The following is an 11,723-nucleotide window of genomic DNA, read 5'->3' on the forward strand; positions in this document are numbered from 1 at the left end:
CACGCTGACCACTCAGCTACTGGGGCGGACAAGAACGGGACCAACGACAACGAAGAGAATCGTTCAGCGTGACAGGAGTGCAGCACTTTCGCGAATTGCTAGAGATTTCAACGCTGAGCAGTCAACAAGTGTCACTGGGCGAACGATTCACCGAAACATCATCGATATGGGCTTTCGAAGCCGAAGACTCACTCGTGTACCCTTGATGCGTGCACGACACAAAGCTTTACGCCTCGCCTGGGCCCCGCCAACAGCGACATTGGACTGTTAATAACTGGAAACATGTTGGCTGGTCGGACGAGTCCCGTTTCAAATCGAGCGGATGGACGTGTACGTATATGGAGACAACCTCACGAATCCATGGACCCTGCATGTCAGCAGGGGACTGTTAAAGCTTCAGCAGGCTATGTAATGGTGAGGGGCGTGTCCAGTGACATGGGACATCTGATGTGTGTAGATACGACTCTGAGTTGACACGTACGAAAGCATCCTGTCTAACTACCTGAACCCATTCATGCCTATTATGCATTCCGATGGACTTGGGAAATTCCAGCAGGACAATGCGACGACCTACACGTCCAGAATGGCCACAGCGTGGCTCCAGGAACACTCTTCTGAGTTTAAACACTTCAGCCGGCCACCAAAATCTCCAGATATGAACATTATTGCGCATCTATGGGATGCCTTTCAACGTTCTGTTAAGAAGAGATCTCCACCTCCTCGTACTCTTACGGATTTATGGACAGCCCTGCAGGATTCATGCTGTCAATTACCTCCAGCACTACTTCAGACATTAGTTGAGTCCATGCCACGTCGTGTTGCGGCACTTCTGCGTGCTCCCTATACGATATTAGGCAGATGTACCAGTTTCTTTGGTTCTTCAGTGTACATACGTGTACATACAACTTTGGGGTATTTGAAGGGGTTGGCAGACGAAAGCGCCAACTTTCGGTTTAGAGAAAATTAGTCTGATCCACACTATCCGTCGTGATTTCAGCTGCACCACTTGCTGGCAACATGTAGTTACATTTGAAGTGCTAGAAATTGTCGGCTTTATACTTGTTTTGTTTTACCAAATTTGTGACCTTGTTTCTGGATGAAAACAATGCCATGCCACAGTGCCAAAAAAGCAGCATCGCCGAAATCTTGTAATGGATTAAGGAGATGAATGTTTGGCGAGAGAGTTAATGACAACAGTGGTCCGTTTATTGATAACAGTGATTTAGATCCTGATTACAGACCAGGAAATTCATCAAATGTTGGAAATAACAAAATTAGGGTTTAGCATTATATTGCCACCAGTATAATCCCGAAAAGTTTAGACGTAGGATTGTTAAAATTTTGGGGAATACTTTAATGTCAGGAGTGTATAAATTTGATGTAATGTATATCAATGTACGCCGACAAAGTTGATAGTTACTGGTTCCTTTTAACTTGTAATAACAGAAAAACCTTTAATGTACGTGTTTTGAAGTGGAGTACTGTCTTGGTCATAACGTTAAAGATTGTGTGTCTATGCTATTTTCATCCCATTTTATTTCTCTAGAAACGTTTGTGTGAATTTATTTTTCGAAGGAGCACAATCTAGAGCCGCTGAAAGAGAAATAGGAAGCAAGTGACAAATTACAAGACAAACATCAAGTGAATGTAGATTTTTTTAATGTTCCATTATCAAAATAGAGATGTAACTCGTACCTGCTTAGAATTAGCGAGAAAATATGACGGACCACATCCTATCAATAAAAACATAGTTAGCTGCTACATACCTTCCACATAGAGCGAAGAAAAATGCCGCACTTGAAGGTCGGCATGCGATTCCTTATCCAGATTCAAGACAAAAATGTATCTAGCAAAATCAGATCGGTGCATTTTGAAAACACTTGTATGAAAACGAATAGCTGGCAACAATGTCAAATCCTGCAGCGCATCAGAATGTAGAGAGAAACGTATGTACGCCGCACTACCCCCAGCCGTCGTAGCTCACTGAGTAGACTGTAGGGACATCAAAGCTGCATCCACCATGGCTATATGGTTCTATTCTTCCTCAGGTTCTTGTTTTATTCGTTGAATGTCTGTTCCCTTGTTCGTTTGTAAGCAGGCCCTCATTTTGTCACATGACAATGCCCCATCACGTGACAGTGGGATACATTAAACTGCATGCATGTATCCACTAACCGTGCAGTGCACAACCATAACTGGTGCTGTCAAGTTCTTGGAAAGCTGTTTCCCGATGGAGTACACAAACGATTAATGCGTCAATATACTTTTGGTGCTGGGTGCATCCGATAGCCAAGCTGCGCGATACCCTCAAAGCCAACATCCCGATAAGAACGTTTTCCGTCGCCTGGAGCAACGCCTTCGATAAACCATCAATAACAATTAATAGACTGAGGTCGAAAGTGCAGATGTGTGTGAAATCTTATGGGACTTAACTGCTAAGGTCATCAGTCCCTTTACTTATACACTACTTAACCTAAATTATACTAAGGACAAACACACACACCCATGCCCGAGGGAGGACTCGAACCTCCGCCGGGACCAGCCGCACAGTCCATGACTGCAGCGCCTGAGACCGCTCGGCTAGTCCCGCGCGGCCAAGAGACTGATGTCGTCCAAAGACAAGACGTACTCTACGAACAGAGGGCACGAATCTTGAAGCCGTTCACCTATCACCTCGTCGGAGTACCCGTTATATTGCAAGGCAATTCCAGATATCTCAAGCACTGGTTGTTGAAGTGTTGCACGATGAACACCTGCATCTGTATCGTTACACGTTAACTCAACGCCAGCGGCCGGAAAACTGCATTAGATGAGAACAGTGTTGTGAGTGACTTTTGTACCAAATGAAAGATAACCAACATTTTATAGATAACGTGATATGGACTGGCGAATCTAGCGTCATCCGTGAAGGTATTTTCAACCTCCACAACACCCATTATTGATTGGAACACATGTCACCCGTGAACGTGGCTGTCAGGCACGCTTTGGCACAAACCGGTCAGCTGAAATCGGGGGAGGAGTGCTTTTAGGCCCTTACCTATCGGCGGACAAGCTGAACGCGCCCCTATATCGCACTTTTCTTTGCAATACTTTTTACCTGACACATTAGAATACATCCCATTTGGAGTTCTACGACAGCTATGGTTTCGGCGTGGTAACATACTGCTACCATTTGGAATGAATGTGCGTACCTATTTAAACGAAGCGCTTCCAGAGAAACGGATTGGTCGTGAAAGTCCAATGTTCTGGCTTCCATGTTCCCCGGACGTTAATTCAACAGATTTTTAATTGTGGGTACAATCTTAAAGGAATAAATTTATAATACGCCATCGATGGATGTATTGTGTCGTGGATGAAACAAAGTGGCCGTTTACATCTATAAGCAGTTCAGGTTACGTCTTAATGTTCAAATAAAGGTAATAGTTACAGAAAGAAAAAGACAAGATATCGCATTATGGGGGTGTGTATGGCGAATGGTCGGTGAACATGTTCCGCCAACGTGTGCAGTGCCAACAGTAAAATTCGACGGCGGTGGTCTTGTGTGTCTTTTCATGGTGGAGGCTTGCACCCCATGTTGTTTTGCGTGGCACTGTCACAGCACAGGCCTACATTGCTGTTTTAAGCACCTTCTTTCTTCCCACTGTTGAAGAGCAATTCGTGGATGGCGACTGCATGTTTCAACACGATCGAACACATGTTCATAATGCACGGCCTGTGGCGGAGTGGTTACACGACAGTAACATTATAAGTAGGCTGTTTAGGTTTTTATGTTGGTAACGCCACGTAGCGCTCTGTATGAAAATCACTGCTGTGTGCAGACTGTGGCTGGTTTGCATTGTTGGAAGCGTTGCGCAGTTGGAGGTGAGAAGCCAGCAGTGGTGGATGTGGGGAGAGAGATGGCAGAATTTTGAGAGCGGACGATCTGGAAGTGTGTCCATCAGAAATAGTAAATTTTTAATACTGTATATCATGAAATTTTATATATATATATATATATATATATATATATATATATATATATATATATATATATATATATGATGACTTTTGAACATTATTAAGGTAAATACATTGTTGTATTGCACTAGTTCGAATAACGAAGATTTTTGTGAGATAAGTGATTCATGAAAGGTATATGTTATTGTTAGTCAAGGCCATTCTTTTGTAAGGATTATTGAAAGTCAGATTGCGTTGCGCTAAAAATATTGAGTGTCAGTTTAGTGATGATCAGAATAAGTAAACAGAGAAATGTCTGAGTATGTTCAGTTCTGCTCAGCTATTTGAGAATCAAATAACGTAAGAGGTTTACCAGCACAGTAATTCATAAATTTTTCTAAGGGGAGGTTTCATATGGCGACACTGCCGGGATTCGAACCTGGAATCTTCTGATTTTTTCTTGTAGTTTGTGTAATTATTGTAGCTATTATTTATTGCTTGAGCGTAATTGTAGAAAGAATATCCTTTGTAGTTGTAGTTTTTCATGTTGTACAGTAAAACAGTTGTGGCATGCATGTAGATTTGCACCAAGTATTTCGCAGCTGCACTTGCAATTAACTAGATATTTTTTCAGTGCTATTTTAGTGTGTTTTCTTATTTTTGCTCTTCAAATTGTGCTTTTCTTGTTATCGTGTGAAATACGGGATAATTATGGTGTGTGAAAAACGTAACACTAGGCTCCAAAGTAAATTGAGAAATGATAGTGACGACTAGCATAGCTCATCAGCACCACCGTGTAATGAATTAACAGATATTCAAAGAAGTAATTTGGTAATTGTGCATAGGGAAATGGAGCGGGCGGCAAATAATGGTGTAGACAGTGAAACAATTAGTCAACAGGGAAGCATTATCGACCGATCGGTCGGCAACAGCTCGCCTCAGGATTCCGAAATGACGGGACACAATCTTGCAAATACTGTAGATTCAGGTTTTGCGTCCTCACCATTTTCTCAAATAAGCCAAGACACATTTTCTGCTTTTCAAAATGCGAATATTGCCGGTTCAAATGCACTGCCGAACAGCACTGAGGAACATGTTTCAGACACCAGTGCTCTGTTATTACAATTAATGCAACAAATGGGACAAAAGCTTTAAAAGTTAGACACCATGGAACAACACCAGAGACAAACACACAACAGCTTCAAAAGTTAGACACCACGCCTGAACAAACACGTGAAGGTTTAACTGCTGAGTTACTTAAAATGTCAAAAAGTCTGTAATAACGTAAAAACACAAATTTGTGAGCATTTTCAACCTATTTTTTCACGGCATGAAAATGCATTACAGAATCACGAAGCAGCCATAAAAGAACTGCAAAATATTGTTCATGAAAATCACGACACCTTGCAAGCTAAAATTGACTCAATTGCATCTACCCATTCGGTTACGCAACTTGCAAAAACTCAGGAAAACTTAAAGGACACAGTAGATACTCTGAAACTTGGTTCAGAAAAACACACTGAGGAAATCACTTCATTATCGGAGAAAGTAGCCGAACTTTCGGATCATCGATACAAAATGGGCACCAATTCTTTCATTACGTCAAATTAAGCTATTTTTTTTTTACAAAATGTGTCCTAAGAGTCACAGTAGATGGAGGGAGATGGAATGGTATTAAAATCTCGTTAGGGAATTCTTCACAATTGCATTACTCACACGAATGTGGCGCTACCGTGGCCAAACTGCGAACTATGCCTCAGTATAAAGGTCTGTGTAATGCGATCAGACGTCATTTTACTTTCAGATTGTGAACTGTAAACATCAACTGACGAAAGTAAATTATTCTTTAGCGAAACATGGCTCACTATCCTCCTACAGAGATTGTTGATATGATGTTGATTTTAGGTGAATGCCACAACAATTACGCTGCTGCTGCGCAATTGTATGCGGGTCGTTTCCCAACAGACGATATCCAAGCGAAAACATTATTCGAAATTTCACTCAACGAGCTCGAAATGGATACACGCACCGTCCACCTCGTCATCGCAAATACAATGAAAATGACGCTCGTACACTTACCGGTCTCGCCTGTGTTCAACTGGATACCGAAATTAGCAGACGTACAATTCAGAGACAAACTGGGATACCGAAATCAACTGTTTTGAGGATTTTGAAGGCACATAAATATCATGCGTATCATACCGCACTGACACAGGCATTAACTATATATACGAAGACAGTAACTTGTTCTCGAAAGAACAGTTACTGTTGAAGACCGTGCAGCTTTTCCCTGGACTAAATGATGACTAACTGACAACCTCAGCTGCCGACAGGTGTTATTGATATACCTCGATGTAGACAGCTGAAAATGTGTGCCCCGACCGGGAATCGAACCCGGGATCTCCTGCTTACATGGCAGACGTTCTATCCATCTGAGCCACCGAGGACACAGATGAATAGCGCCGACCGGGCACACATTTTCAGCTGTCCACATCGAGGTATATCAACAACACCTGTCGGCAGCTGAGGTTGTCAGTTAGTCATCATTTATTCCAGGGAAAAGCTGCACGGTCATCAACAGTAACTGTTCTTTCGAGAACAAGTTACTGTCTTCGTATATATAGTTATAGGCTAACCAGCCATTGACCTTCGTCTGTGCGCATCTTACGGGAATCGCCAAAGCGTGCGCGAGTAATGAGTGGTGGGCAAATGTCTATAAGGTACAATACATATGTAGAATTGTGGACAGTTGGGAGTGAGAGTCTCACGGGAGGCGTGCAAGGGATAAGTCCCTGCAGTCGCGCTATTCATCAGTGTCCTCGGTGGCTCAGATGGATAAAGCGTCTGCCATGTAAGCAGGAGATCCCGGGTTCGAGTCCCGGTCGGGGCACACATTTTCAGCTGTCCACATCGAGGTATATCAACAACACCTGTCGGCAGCTGAGGTTGTCAGTTAGTCATCATTTATTACAGGCATTAACGCCGAAAGATATGCAAATACACTTGCATTTCTACCAATGTGCCTTGGAAATGATAAGAAGTGACAATGATTTTTTTAGATACGTTATGTTCACCGATGAAGACACATTCAAAAACAATGGCGAATTAAATCGTCATGATTGTCATTATTGGTCGCTTGTCAATCCACACTGGCACAGACCCGTTGACAATCAACACAAATGGTCGTGAATGGTCTGGTGTGGAATTTTAAACGGTTACTTGATAGGGCCGTATTTTTTTGACCGAAATGTTACTGGAGAATCTTATTAACAACTTCTCCGAGATCATTTGTTGGAGCTAATGGGAGATATTGATTCAGAAACTAGGCAACGAATGTGGTTCCCAACAGGGCGGAGCAGCTCCCCATTATACTAAAAATGTGCGGAACGTTTTAAATTTATGGTTCCCTGGTCAGTGGATAGGACGCAGAGGACCAATTCAGTGGCCTTCACGTTCACCAGACCTAAAATCTCTTGGTTTTTTCTTGTGGAGTTATTTAAATAATATTGTATAGGAAAGACAGCCCACAACCAGAAACGATATGGAGCAATGCATTCGAAGAGCATGCGCAGCCATACCACGGGATGTGCTACTCAAAACTGTGGACAACTTTCGCAGACGATTGACTTTATGCATTGAAGCAAGTGGGGATAATTTTGAACAATTTTCTCGTGGCTAATTTCATTAATTAAGCACCACAAATTGTGAGAGGCAAGGGGACTCACACTAATGAAGCACCCCAACATGTGAGAGGCAAGGGGACTCACACTTATGAAGCACCCCATGGGAATATCATTGTACCACATCCATGCCGTTATTCCTGGGTAACGCTAACAGAAGGATACAGTACATTTTGTACAAAAATAGCTTAATTTGGCGTAACGAAAGAATTGGTGCACATTTTGTATCGATTTGATGCGTCCTTCTCGGATCATTCTAAAGAAATCGGAGTTCTTCACCAATATTACTTTTTTCTCGATTTCAGTGCCATCGGTCAATGGTTTTAAAAAATGTTTCAGACAATAATTGATTACTTTTTTATGGAGAATCCGAAACTGCAATAAAAAATGGGTGTTTACATTTAAGATTTAAAAGTTGGAGATCACATGTATCATTTGATGTCTCCCGTTGAGCTTACGAATTTGTCTTACCCACTATTTTTACCCGATGTTTTCGAGATAATCTCATCCGAAACTTCAGATGGACCACCCTGTATACATGACAACGAGGCTTTCCATTTGATCCATTACAACGAAACATAATACGAACACAACGAAAAGCTGAAAAAAAAAATCCTGCAGATTCGCCATTTGATTTAGCTTATATACAAATATACAACATGTGCCAGTACGAACAAACAAAATTTAATTGACAGCTAGGTCATACGTGCTGAGAACTTCTACCTTTGCTAGAAATCAGAGAAGTCGTTCGTTTCAAGCGATCACACTCGCTGGGCAACACGTTATTCTGTGCCCACTGTAGTGCGCACGAAATCATTACTATTGCAGTGATTATTCATTACCCGGTGAGTGTAAGTTCTCACTGTGCGATCAATGTGGAACAACGGTTGTCAAATGAGGTTCAATTTTATGCATGTTCTGAATTGTGCTGCCGTTACTGGTAATACTTTAAGGCACACGTAAAACAGCACGTCAGCTGCTGCTACCGAATGCTTTAACTTCCAATTCTGGTTAGTTCACTGAACTTTGTATCAAAACACTTCGTAAGGTCCTAGGACATAGGCGCTTGTCATCTGAGGAGGATCAGTGAAAGTAACAGGTCGTGGAAATTAAAGCACTTCTCAAAAGCAGCTGAGGTGGTGTTTTACATATTCCTTAAAAAACCAGAAGTTTCGTCGTTCTCAACGGGCACTGTGTTCTTGTTTCCAGTCCCCGAATTAGATTTATAATAGCTCTAGATAGTAAATGGATGATGAGAATAGGTCAGGGTCAATGTTGACGACGGTATGGACGTTTCTTAGTGTTATGTGAATTCAAGGTTCGCGTGGCTCCCATGGAGTCATGAGGCTTAATTGCAACAGCTGGGGCCATTCTTTCCGCTTCGTGATGAAATTAATTAGGCTAGTAACTGAAGTGAGTTGTGATATTTTATTTCCTCTTTTTTTATTGAGCCAGTTTTATTTAATTTGTTTTGAAGCACATTCTCTTTTTAACCGTTTTGTGGATTGGTGAATCGTGAATTCAACTTTCGATCTTGAAAGATGAATTCTTAACAGTTAGTAAATTACCCTAAAATACCATTGAAAAATATGAAGAAAGACATTTATTTTCATTTTACATGTAAGTACAAATTTCCCGTTACCATGTTTAATCCGTCAAAGGAGTCCCGGGAACGCACCAGCTTCCACGTCAAAGATGTCGTAAGAAAGTGATAGTTTTGCAATGACTGATCCTCTCCAGTTAACAGATAAGATCCAGGTCAACAGAATATGTATCTGCTTTGTTCCACAGTCCACTCTTTTCCTCTTTGCCGTCCCCTTAACCTCTTCTCTTTAAGGCCATGAAACTGCTTAGAAGTACTGCAAAGTCCGCTTCAGCTTCAGCAGCTTTCTTTGTACATAGGATTACATTGCTCGATATGTTCTGATGGCCGCCATACCTGAACTATTTAGGTGTTAAATATTAGTTGCCCAAAAACAAAACGAGATGAAACTGATTGAAACTTCATCTTCAGTCAGAATACTAGTCTGATGCAGCTCTCCACGCTTGTCTAACATGTGCAAGCCTCTCACTGAAACTTACGACACTGCGTGTAGTACTGAAGACTTGGACTGCCTCTGCAATTTTTGCCGACACCCTTCATACATAATCAAACTGACGATTCCTTATGCCTCAGGATGCATCCTATAAACCGATCCCTTCTTTAGCATAGTTGTGTCATGAAATTCTTTCTTCCTGAATCCAATTCAATATCTCCTTATTAGTTATTGGATCTTCCCATCTAATTAACACATTCTTCTGTAGTGATACTTTTCAGAAGATTCTGTTTTCTTCGTGTATGAAATGCCTATTGTCCACGTTTTACTTTTGTACACTACTCCAGAGACATACTTACGGAAAAGGTTTCCTAATCTAGAATGAAATTTTCACTCTACAGCGGAGTGTGCGCTGATATGAAACTTACTGGCAACTGAGCTCAGTTGGTAGAGCACTTGCCCCCGAGAGGCAAAGGTTCCGGGTTCGAGTCTCGGTCCGGCACACAATTTAATCTGCCAGGAAGTTTCATATCAGCACACCCTCCGCTGTAGAGTGAAAATTTCATTCTAGAAACATCCCCCAGGCTGTGGCTAAGCCATGTCTCCGCAGTATCCTTTCTTCCAGGAGTGCTAGTTCTGAAAGGTTCGCAGGAGAGGTTCTGTGAAGTTTTGAAGATAAGAGACGAGGTACTGGCGGAATTAAAGCTGTGAGGACGAGGCGTGAGTCGTGCTTGGGTAGCTCAGTTGGTAGAGCACTTGCCCTCGAAAGGCAAAGGTCCCGAGTTCGAGTCTCGGTCTGGCACACAGTTTTAATCTGCCAGGAAGTTTTAGGTTTCCTAATGCTTCAATTTGTTTTAGGTAGCGAACTGGACAATATTTTGCATTTGAATAGGAATTGGATAACCGTCATAATCTCCTTCTCCCCCCTCTATTTATTCCTATTCTCCTCACCCTTTCCTTTATCCACCTCCTCATTACCCCCCATCTATGTCAATCACCTTCCCCCCGCTCCCTGTACACCTCTTGTCCAACACTCCCTCGATCCATCTCCTCTTCGCCCATCTCTCTGAGCATATCCTCCTCCCCCTTCTTTTTACCCTTTTACTCCCTCCTATTCTGTCCATCTGCGGTTGGAAGATCTTCCTGGAGCCATGAGGCAGCTCATAGAAACAGAGAAAGTCGGTCCCTAGGGGGGCCTCCACCCTCTGATTAACAGGACACCCATTGTTACGGTGGCTCGCCACGACTCTGCTAATTTACCAGCGTAGTACAAGATGCAGGCCCAATATACAAGACTAGTCAACAGCCATTTTGCACCTGGGATGTGATACATCAACTAGTACGTATTTTGGTGTGTAGAATCCGAATATACCTTTCAAAATGTTCTAGTACGTACCATTTTAAAGGTTTTTTATTTTTCGTATTCAGTATTTCGCTCTTTGCTGTTCATCTGTTTTGATGTTTAATTGTTTGTTTTTGATTTGCAGAGGAGAGCTAGAAGATCTACAAATCGTCAGTAAATGGTTGATGTGGTAATCCAGCGGTGTGAAAGAGATCCTCAGTGAGTGTTTCGTGTGAAAGATGGTGCAAACTTTTTGTGTTTAAAACTTAAACTAAGAAAAAGGCAACTAGTGAATCTCGTTGCTGTCTAAACCATCCCGACAACTTTTGTTATGTGTGTGGGAAATTAACTCCCAAAACCCAAAGAAAACCAACCACTGATTTGATTAAGAAGGCCTATAAATTATATTTTGATTGTCCTGTTGATGATCAAGATAAAAAATTTGCACCTCATATTGCCTGCGTAACCTGTACTACAACCTTAACCGAGTAGTTGAAAGGAAAACGCCGAGCCATGCCATTCGCTGTTCCGATGGTGTGGTGTAAGCCTAAAGGCCATTATTCAGACTGTTAATTCTGTCTTAAAAATATTTCGGGACATTCAAGCAAAACTAGACATAAAATAAAGTATCCAAGTGTAGCTTCAGTGCATTTGCCTGTGCCCCATGGTGAGGGGTTGCCTGTTCCTGCCTGTAACTTGAAAGCCACGGAACCAGACACCGTGTCAAGT

At 42.1% G+C, this 11,723-nt stretch overlaps 2 non-coding genes across 2 annotated transcripts; both read left to right on the forward strand.

Moving 5' to 3' along the window:
- Positions 1-6,752: 6,752 nt before the first annotated feature.
- On the forward strand, positions 6,753-6,826 carry Trnat-ugu (transfer RNA threonine (anticodon UGU)). The gene has a single exon. It is a non-coding gene; the product is annotated as a tRNA-Thr (tRNA).
- Positions 6,827-10,380: 3,554 nt separating this feature from the next.
- Trnas-cga (transfer RNA serine (anticodon CGA)) lies at positions 10,381-10,455 on the forward strand. The gene has a single exon. It is a non-coding gene; the product is annotated as a tRNA-Ser (tRNA).
- Positions 10,456-11,723: the final 1,268 nt, after the last annotated feature.

The sequence above is a fragment of the Schistocerca serialis genome, chromosome 7, assembly GCF_023864345.2.
Source record: "Schistocerca serialis cubense isolate TAMUIC-IGC-003099 chromosome 7, iqSchSeri2.2, whole genome shotgun sequence".
NCBI lineage: Eukaryota > Metazoa > Arthropoda > Insecta > Orthoptera > Acrididae > Schistocerca > Schistocerca serialis.